This window comes from Bos grunniens, chromosome X (assembly GCF_055505025.1).
Source record: "Bos grunniens cultivar Pamir isolate PY7600 chromosome X, Bosgru_T2T1.0, whole genome shotgun sequence".
Classification (NCBI taxonomy): domain Eukaryota; kingdom Metazoa; phylum Chordata; class Mammalia; order Artiodactyla; family Bovidae; genus Bos; species Bos grunniens.
In genome coordinates, this window is record NC_141194.1 from 37,263,785 (window position 1) to 37,271,287 (window position 7,503).

At 40.9% G+C, this 7,503-nt stretch overlaps 1 protein-coding gene across 3 annotated transcripts in view; it reads right to left on the reverse strand.

Annotated features, from left to right (window-relative positions):
* SRPX (sushi repeat containing protein X-linked) overlaps nt 1-7,503 on the reverse strand; it is a 144,622-nt gene that overhangs the window by 100,032 nt on the left and 37,087 nt on the right. The window lies entirely within an intron of this gene.

Consider the following 7,503-nt stretch of genomic DNA (forward strand, 5'->3'; position numbering starts at 1 on the left):
AAGGGGAGACACATAAGACTGGAGGTGGGCAGGGAGAGGGAGAGAGAAAGAGAGATGTGAGGAAGAACACTGCTAGAAAATAGTCCTTCAATGAACATCACAGGATTGCCTGTGATAGGCTGCGCCCTGTTCAGCTGAAACCTGAGGCTTCATCCTTCTGGAACATTCTCTGGTTCCCTGACAAAGGATGGAACACCAGCATCCAAGGATGAAAACCTGGATTTCACTTGAAGCCTTTCATGCACTATATATTTAGCCAGCTCTGCTGTGATGGGAAGTATTAATAGGAAGGTTTCTTTCAGGGATAGTTTTCCTCTTGAATTTTGAAAGCATGATTTTCTGCCCAGTGTCCTTGAACTGACAGTCACACACTGGCTGCTTTCAGTTATTATTATCTTCATGGGGAGGCTCAAGCTCTGGGGAAAAAAGAAGGTGGAACTGAACTGATGGCAATTCTGGGTTCCAAAATGATCATCTGCAGGCCTTGTGTAATACCTCTGGGGAGTGGCTAAACCCCAGGACACAGTGCCTGCTGCTACCCTTTCTCTGGGTGTGATGGACATCCCCTGTGTTCTTCTGAAGGAAACAGGCCCCCTCCTTTGGGGGAACTGTAACATTCCCCCATACTACCCACATGCTCCTAGTGGAGATGGCTTGATCCCATCCCCTGACCACAGGGACAATCACAGCAATCAAGCTGGGACAATCAGATCCTTCAGGGGATTTTTTTCTGGTGGTAAAATCCAGTAAAAGTAAAATCTAGTGGTTAAAGGAAGCTATTACCCCTGTCATTGTCAATGACAAAGGTTAAGTCTTGTAGACGATGCTTATCCAAGGGAATCAAATAATTACAGACAAGAAGGGACAGGTAGAGGATACAGAGAAAGAGCGACCTCATAATTCTTGAGCCCTTGGTTCCACTATAACTTGGGCCCACCAGCATACCCCTGACCTAATAGAAAACAAAATCTCCCTTCTGCCAAAACTAGTTCAAGATGGGTTTCTGTCACTTACCATCAAGAGGGCTGACTTAAGCAATAGGCCATCAATTCACATTTGAATGAAATGAATGACCAAAAGATGTATCACAACATCCAGTCTGAGATAAGAAATCAGCCTCAGAATATCACCTCTGATTCCTTATTTCAAAACAATAGCGTAGCTCAGGTTTAAAATACCTTAGTGTGCTGTTCTCTGGTGGCTCAGACAGCAAAGAATCTGCCTAAAGTGCAGGAGACTGGGGTTCGATCCCTGGGTTAGGAAGATCCCCTGGAGGAGGGCATGGCTACCCACTCCAGTATTCTTGCTTAGAGAATTCCATGGACAGAGGAGCCTGGGGGGCTACTGTTCATGGCGTTGCAAAGTGTTAAACACGACTGAGTGACTAACACTTTCACTTTCAGTGTGCTGTTCAAAAAATTTAGTGGGATCAGTTTTATTTTATTAAATATTTCTCTTACTTATTTATTTGGCTGCACCAGGTCTCAGTTGGGGCACTCGGATTTTCAACCCTCACTGCAGCACGTGGGATCTCTGTTTTAGTTGTGGCATGTGGAATCTAGTTCCCTGACAACGGAACTAGACCACTAGAACCCAGGCCCCCTGCATTGAATTGTGGAGCCTCAGCCACTGGATCACAAGGGAAGTGCCAGCTTTATTTTAAATAAAATACATTAGATCAGAATGAGAAAAAAAAAGTTACTATATATAAAAGTTTATGAAACTTCTGGTTCAGTAATATAATTATATATATATGTATAAATATTTCATTGATCTAAAAAGGCAGTTTTACATTTTAATTTCTCTGAAATAATGATGACCTTTATAATTTAATGGAATGTGTACTTTAATTGGCACCACTTCTATCTTTCTTAGTGGTACCGAAAACAAGGATGCCACTGACAACCAATGGAGTTTTAGATTCGATGACACACTGTGTGTGTGTTCTGGACTGTGATGTACAATATATTTCTTACTGCTGGTAGCACTCAAAAGAATTTGAAAATAACTGCATAACATGACTGATCTAGGAATTCCAAATTAATAATCAACTGATTTAATTAATTAAAGAATTTTTTAAAAGCTTATAATCTTTGCTATCCGTATCAATTAAGGCATGGATCCGTTCTCATATTTACATAATGCCTTAACACAACCAATTATATAAAGGGTTCCCCAAATGGCTTCCTTTTCATTGTGGAAACTCCAGATTCTCATGGGGAAAACTTCAGATAGCAGAATAGGCAATTGGAGTGGTATACTGGATCAAGGAACTTTTAGTATTACTCAACAAGTACCTTATGCAGCTCCTTGTCCACAGAGAGGCCAGAGAAGCACAGGGTGTCTGGTACACCTGCCAGGATTTCAAGGCAATGATGACAGGGAAGCCCAAATGCCTCTCACACATAGCTGGCAGTGTCCCAAACGTGCATTTATAAATTAGTTGCCTGTAACTTGAACTTGGCTTTCCCTTGGAAATCATCTTCTAATTGGTAATCAGATCCCCAGGAGAGTCCATAAGAGCCCTTTTAAGTCATTATGTAGTCAAACCCTAGGTGTGCCTGGGGGTGACTCAGTACACACTAAAAGGGAAGGGCATTCTCTCTCCAGCGCCTACTATATCCCACATTTGCTGCTCCCCACCCCCATGCTGGGACATGGCATTCAGGCTCCTTCTCTTCCTAGTACAGTCATCCAGCTACTTGACAGTCTTGATCTGCTGACCTAGAGTCTAACAAAGAGACTAATACAGATATGGACATTTATATGTGTATCCTGGTTTCTCTTTATTGACAGTCCTCTGGTCCAAGAACTGAAAGCTCAGAAATTCCAGATGCAAACACAAATTAGCATTTTTATGTCTTGGCTGCTCTCAAGGATGCTGCAACTTGTCAATACAGGAGCTTGAGGCACATTGGCCCCTGCCCAGCTTCTTGCTGGAGAAGGGCCTGTAGTGACAAGTTCCCTTTGTTCTTCCTCCAGAACCTCAAAACATCAGTAAGCCCCAGGGTCAAGGCAAGACTGTCTGGAGAATGCGGACTGGTGGAGCTGGTCAAGTCGCTATTTGCAGGGTTGAAGCCAATTCTCAGAAACCCTGGGCCAGTAGAAAAGGAAGTATACACCCTTAAGTGAACTTGGCCAAGTCATGTCTTTCTGTGCAATTTTCCAGCACTCCGATGAGCAGACACAAGTCCAGGGTAAGAAGGAAACAGTCAAATTAAAGGTAAATGAAGTCGCAGTGACTTCTCCAACCTTTCATCATGCAGAAGCTCTGGGCAGCACCCCTTTATTTGGTTTTACTGGCCAAAGTAGACACCCCTGAGTCCGAACACAGGGGCCTACGGCTTGTAAGGGGGAAGCAGGACTTCCTGCTTAGTGGATAGATACTTCCCCAGGCGCTACCCTGGGTGATTTCCATAAAGGATTTCACGTAATGCTAGAGAGGGTGTAGAGGAAAGGGAACCTTCCTACACTGGTGATGGGAATATAAATTGGTGCAGCCAGCATGGAGAACAGAATGGATGTTCCTTAAAAAACTAAATATACAGCTACCATATGATCCAGCAATCCCATTCCTGGGCATATAGCCAGAGAAAATTTAATTCATAAAGAGACACATGGGACTTCCCTCGTAGTCTAGTGGTTAAGACTCTGAGCTCCCAATGCAGGGGGCGCAGGCTCAATCCTCATCAAGGAACTAGATCCCACGTGCTGCAACTAAGATTCAGCATAGGTAAATAAAAATACATTAAAAAAAAAAAAAGATACAGGCATCCCTATATTCATAGCAGCACTATTCGCAATAGTCAAAACATGGAAGCAATCTAAATGTCCACTGACAGATGAATGGATAAAGAAAGTGTGGTACATGTACACAATGGAATAATATTCAGCCATAAAAAAAGAATAAAAAGACTTCCATTTGCAACAACATGGGTGGACCTAGAGATTATCATACTAAGCGAAGTCAGACAAAGAAAAATACCAAATGCTATCACTTCTGTATAGAATCTAAAATATAACACAAATGAACTTATTTACGAAACGGAAACAGACTCACGGATGGAGAACAGACTTGTGAGCGCCAAGGGAGGGGTGGGGGAGGGATGAAGTGGAAGTTAGGGATTACCAGACGCAAACTATTATATGCAGAGTGGATAAACAACAAGGTCCTACTGTATAGCACAAGGAACTATATTCAATATTTTGTGATAAGCCATAATGGAAAAGAATATAGAAAAGAATGTCTATATGTATAACCAAATCACTTTGCTGTACACCAGAAATTAACACAACACTGTAAATCAACTATGCTTCCTCAATTTTTCATTTTTTTTTAAAAAAGAAGAAAAAACAAACAGAAAAAGGATTTCATTTAATCCATGTACTCTATCCAAAAAGAAGGAAAAATACAAACACACTATTATGCATCCCTTACAAAAGTTTTGATTGGTATTGGTCTTTGAAAGCTTTTCTTGATGTCTAGTAGTTATGTCATATTCAAAGTCTACACAGCAAAATCAAATTGGGTGTGGATCTTTTTCATTATTAAGGATGCCCAGGTAGATAGAGTAAACCAGGAGCATTTTTAGAGCATGAAACTGAAGTCTCTGAGAACTATTGCTCTTCCGTGAACTGCTGAGGAAGGAATTGCAAATGAAAAATTAACGCAAGCAGAAAATAGGAAACAGCGTAGACAGTTTGTTACTCTCCTCCCTTGGTGAACACATGCAGAAATTCTCAAATGTTAGCAAAAGACAGCTCTTCGTTTTATTGTAAAATCTTGAACAAGTGATGGGGTGGCTATCTCCACTAAGAATTTTCTAGTTTCTGAATCTGAGGAAGGGGAGTGAGGGTTGAGGAGGTACGAGTGTCCTTCAACTCATTAAATGACCAGATTGCTCTAGTCTAATTCCATGAATACATTTAAAAAATAACTGCTGTTTGGAAAGAGAAGCAATTTCAAAGTCAAGCAATTAGGACTCGATTTCAGGCAGTGTGGGAGCCACTGTAACCTGACTGTGCTCACACACAACTCAGCTAAAAATTCTGGAGAAATTAAACAAAAATTTGGGGAGCATCCACTTTGAGTTTTCAAAAAAGTAACAAATACTCAGAGGCCAAAATCATTGCAGAAGTGGGAACCTGGGGTAAGCAGTTACTGAGGTTCACTTTCCCTTTTAAGGGAAACTACCAAAACTGAGCTTTGATATCCAGAGACCAGTGAAGATTTAGGTTCAGAAGACAAACTCCAGGGACCACTCAAGATTGGCAGTTTCAAAGGAGACCTCCTACCTCCCCTCACTACCCCCTACATAAAGCTAATATATCAAAGGTCTACACACTCAGTGTAAAGAGTGAACTAGAAACAAATCTACCTCGTGTAGTGGGACTACAAAGAAAAGGTTTTGTCTTGTACACTGGCATTGAGTGGAAGACAAAAAAAAATTATCCCATGAGAATCCATAACCACATTATTATGGCTATTATTACTAAAATCTCAATAATAATAATGAAAACCCCTGGGATTCCATTTCATATCAAACCAAGTTGGTAAACATTTGATAATCTATGATCAAGTGCTGATAAGGATGTTGAGCAGTAAAAACACACAATAGTGGTTTAAATGGGTACAGTCTCCTTAGTAAATTATTTGGTATTATTGAAGAAAGTCAAAGTTATATATGTATTATGATCCAGCCATTCCACCCCCAAGTATTTATTCTAGAGACATTCCTGCACATCGTTCCAGAGAAATGAACAAAGATCTTCCCAAAAGCACTGTTTCCTATAAAACTAGCAACAACCCAAATGCACACCAAGAGTAATATGAATAAATTATGGCATATTTATATAATGGGATTTTATATAGTAACTTGATGAAACAAACTACAACTACAGGCAACAATGTGAACACATCTCAAGAATCTAATATTGAGTGAAAAAAGCAAGTTACAAAAGAATGCATTCAGTGTGACTTCATTTACACAAAGGTCAAAAGCTTGCAAACGTAAATAATACATTTTAGAGAGATAAACATATTCCAGTAATACTATAAAGAACACCAGAGGAATGATAAACCCCGAGTTAGATATTGGCTACTTCTTAAGAGACAGAAGGACTCAAATCCAAGAGAAGCATAACAAGGACTTCAAGGTAACACTTAATGTTCGTGTCGCTAATGTTCTTTTTATTAAACTGGCTGGTAAACACAGAAGGATTTGGTTTTTTATTACTTTATCCATATTAAATAAATGTTCTTTTGTTCTACTCAATGTTTCATTTAAAAACAAACATTTTTTTAAACTGAAGCAATTATAATGTCTTCAATGCAAAAAGTTTGTTACATTGGTTTCTCATTTGTTTGCAATTACAAGAACTTGTTTATCCTTGAAGTTCTTAAGAATGACCATTTGGACCTCAACTAAAAAGCATGTTTTGTCAATAAAATGAGAGACTCTTAAGATCTGGAAATGGTCTGGGAAGATACTCTGATGCAGACAACAAGGACTCAGTATGTCTCGATGAAAACTCAAAATTTGAAGACGTAGACATCCCAGCCTAACCTCAAGCAGCTTTCAACTTTTATCTATAGAACAGTCTGAAGTTCTTTCTTAAAGTCCACTTAAAATTTTTCTTGCTTTGTATGTAAGCCAATGGCACACCACTCCAGTACTCTTGCCTGGAAAATCCCATGGACGGAGGAGCCTAGTGGGCTGCAGTCCATGGGGTCGTGAAGAGTCGGACACGACTGAGCGACTTCACTTTAACTTTTCACTTTTATGCATTAGAGAAGGAAATGGCAACCCACTCCAGTGTTCTTGCCTGGGGAATCCCAGGGACGGGGGAGCCTGGTGGGCTGCCATCTATGGGGTCGCACAGAGTCGGACATGACTGAAGTGACTTAGCAGCAGCAGCAACACCCTACCATTGCCATGATCAATGCTCAAGAGAAACTTTCTGGGTAGGTCAAATAAATCTGGGCAAGGGGGACTGACAGTATATCCAAGTGGACAGAAAAGCCCTCTTGGGGCTCAAGCAACAGAACTGGGTCAAATGGGCAGGTGGGTGTCAGTCCCTCAGTCATGTCTGACTCTGTGACCCCACTGACTATAGCCCGCCAGACTCCTCTCTACATGGGATTTTCCAATCAAGAATCTTGGAGTGGGTAGCCATATCCTTCTCCAGGCCCAGGGATTGAACCTGGGTCTCCTGCATTGCAGGCATATTCTTTACCATCTAAGCCACCAGGGGAGCCCCCTGAATCAAATGGAGACAGGGCCTAATCCATGAAGTCACCCAAGCAGACAATGGAACTTCCCATCTCTGCAGTGGGAAGATGGGGGCTCTGAATCTAGACTGACCAGGAGAGGAAGACAGGAAGTACTGACCACCATGGCAAAATGAGAAGGGATGTGAAGTTTGGGAAAGAATAAAAGCAGAAAAGGCTTACAAATTAAATTCATAAACTATATTTTCCCAAACAGATTTGAAAACTTTTCC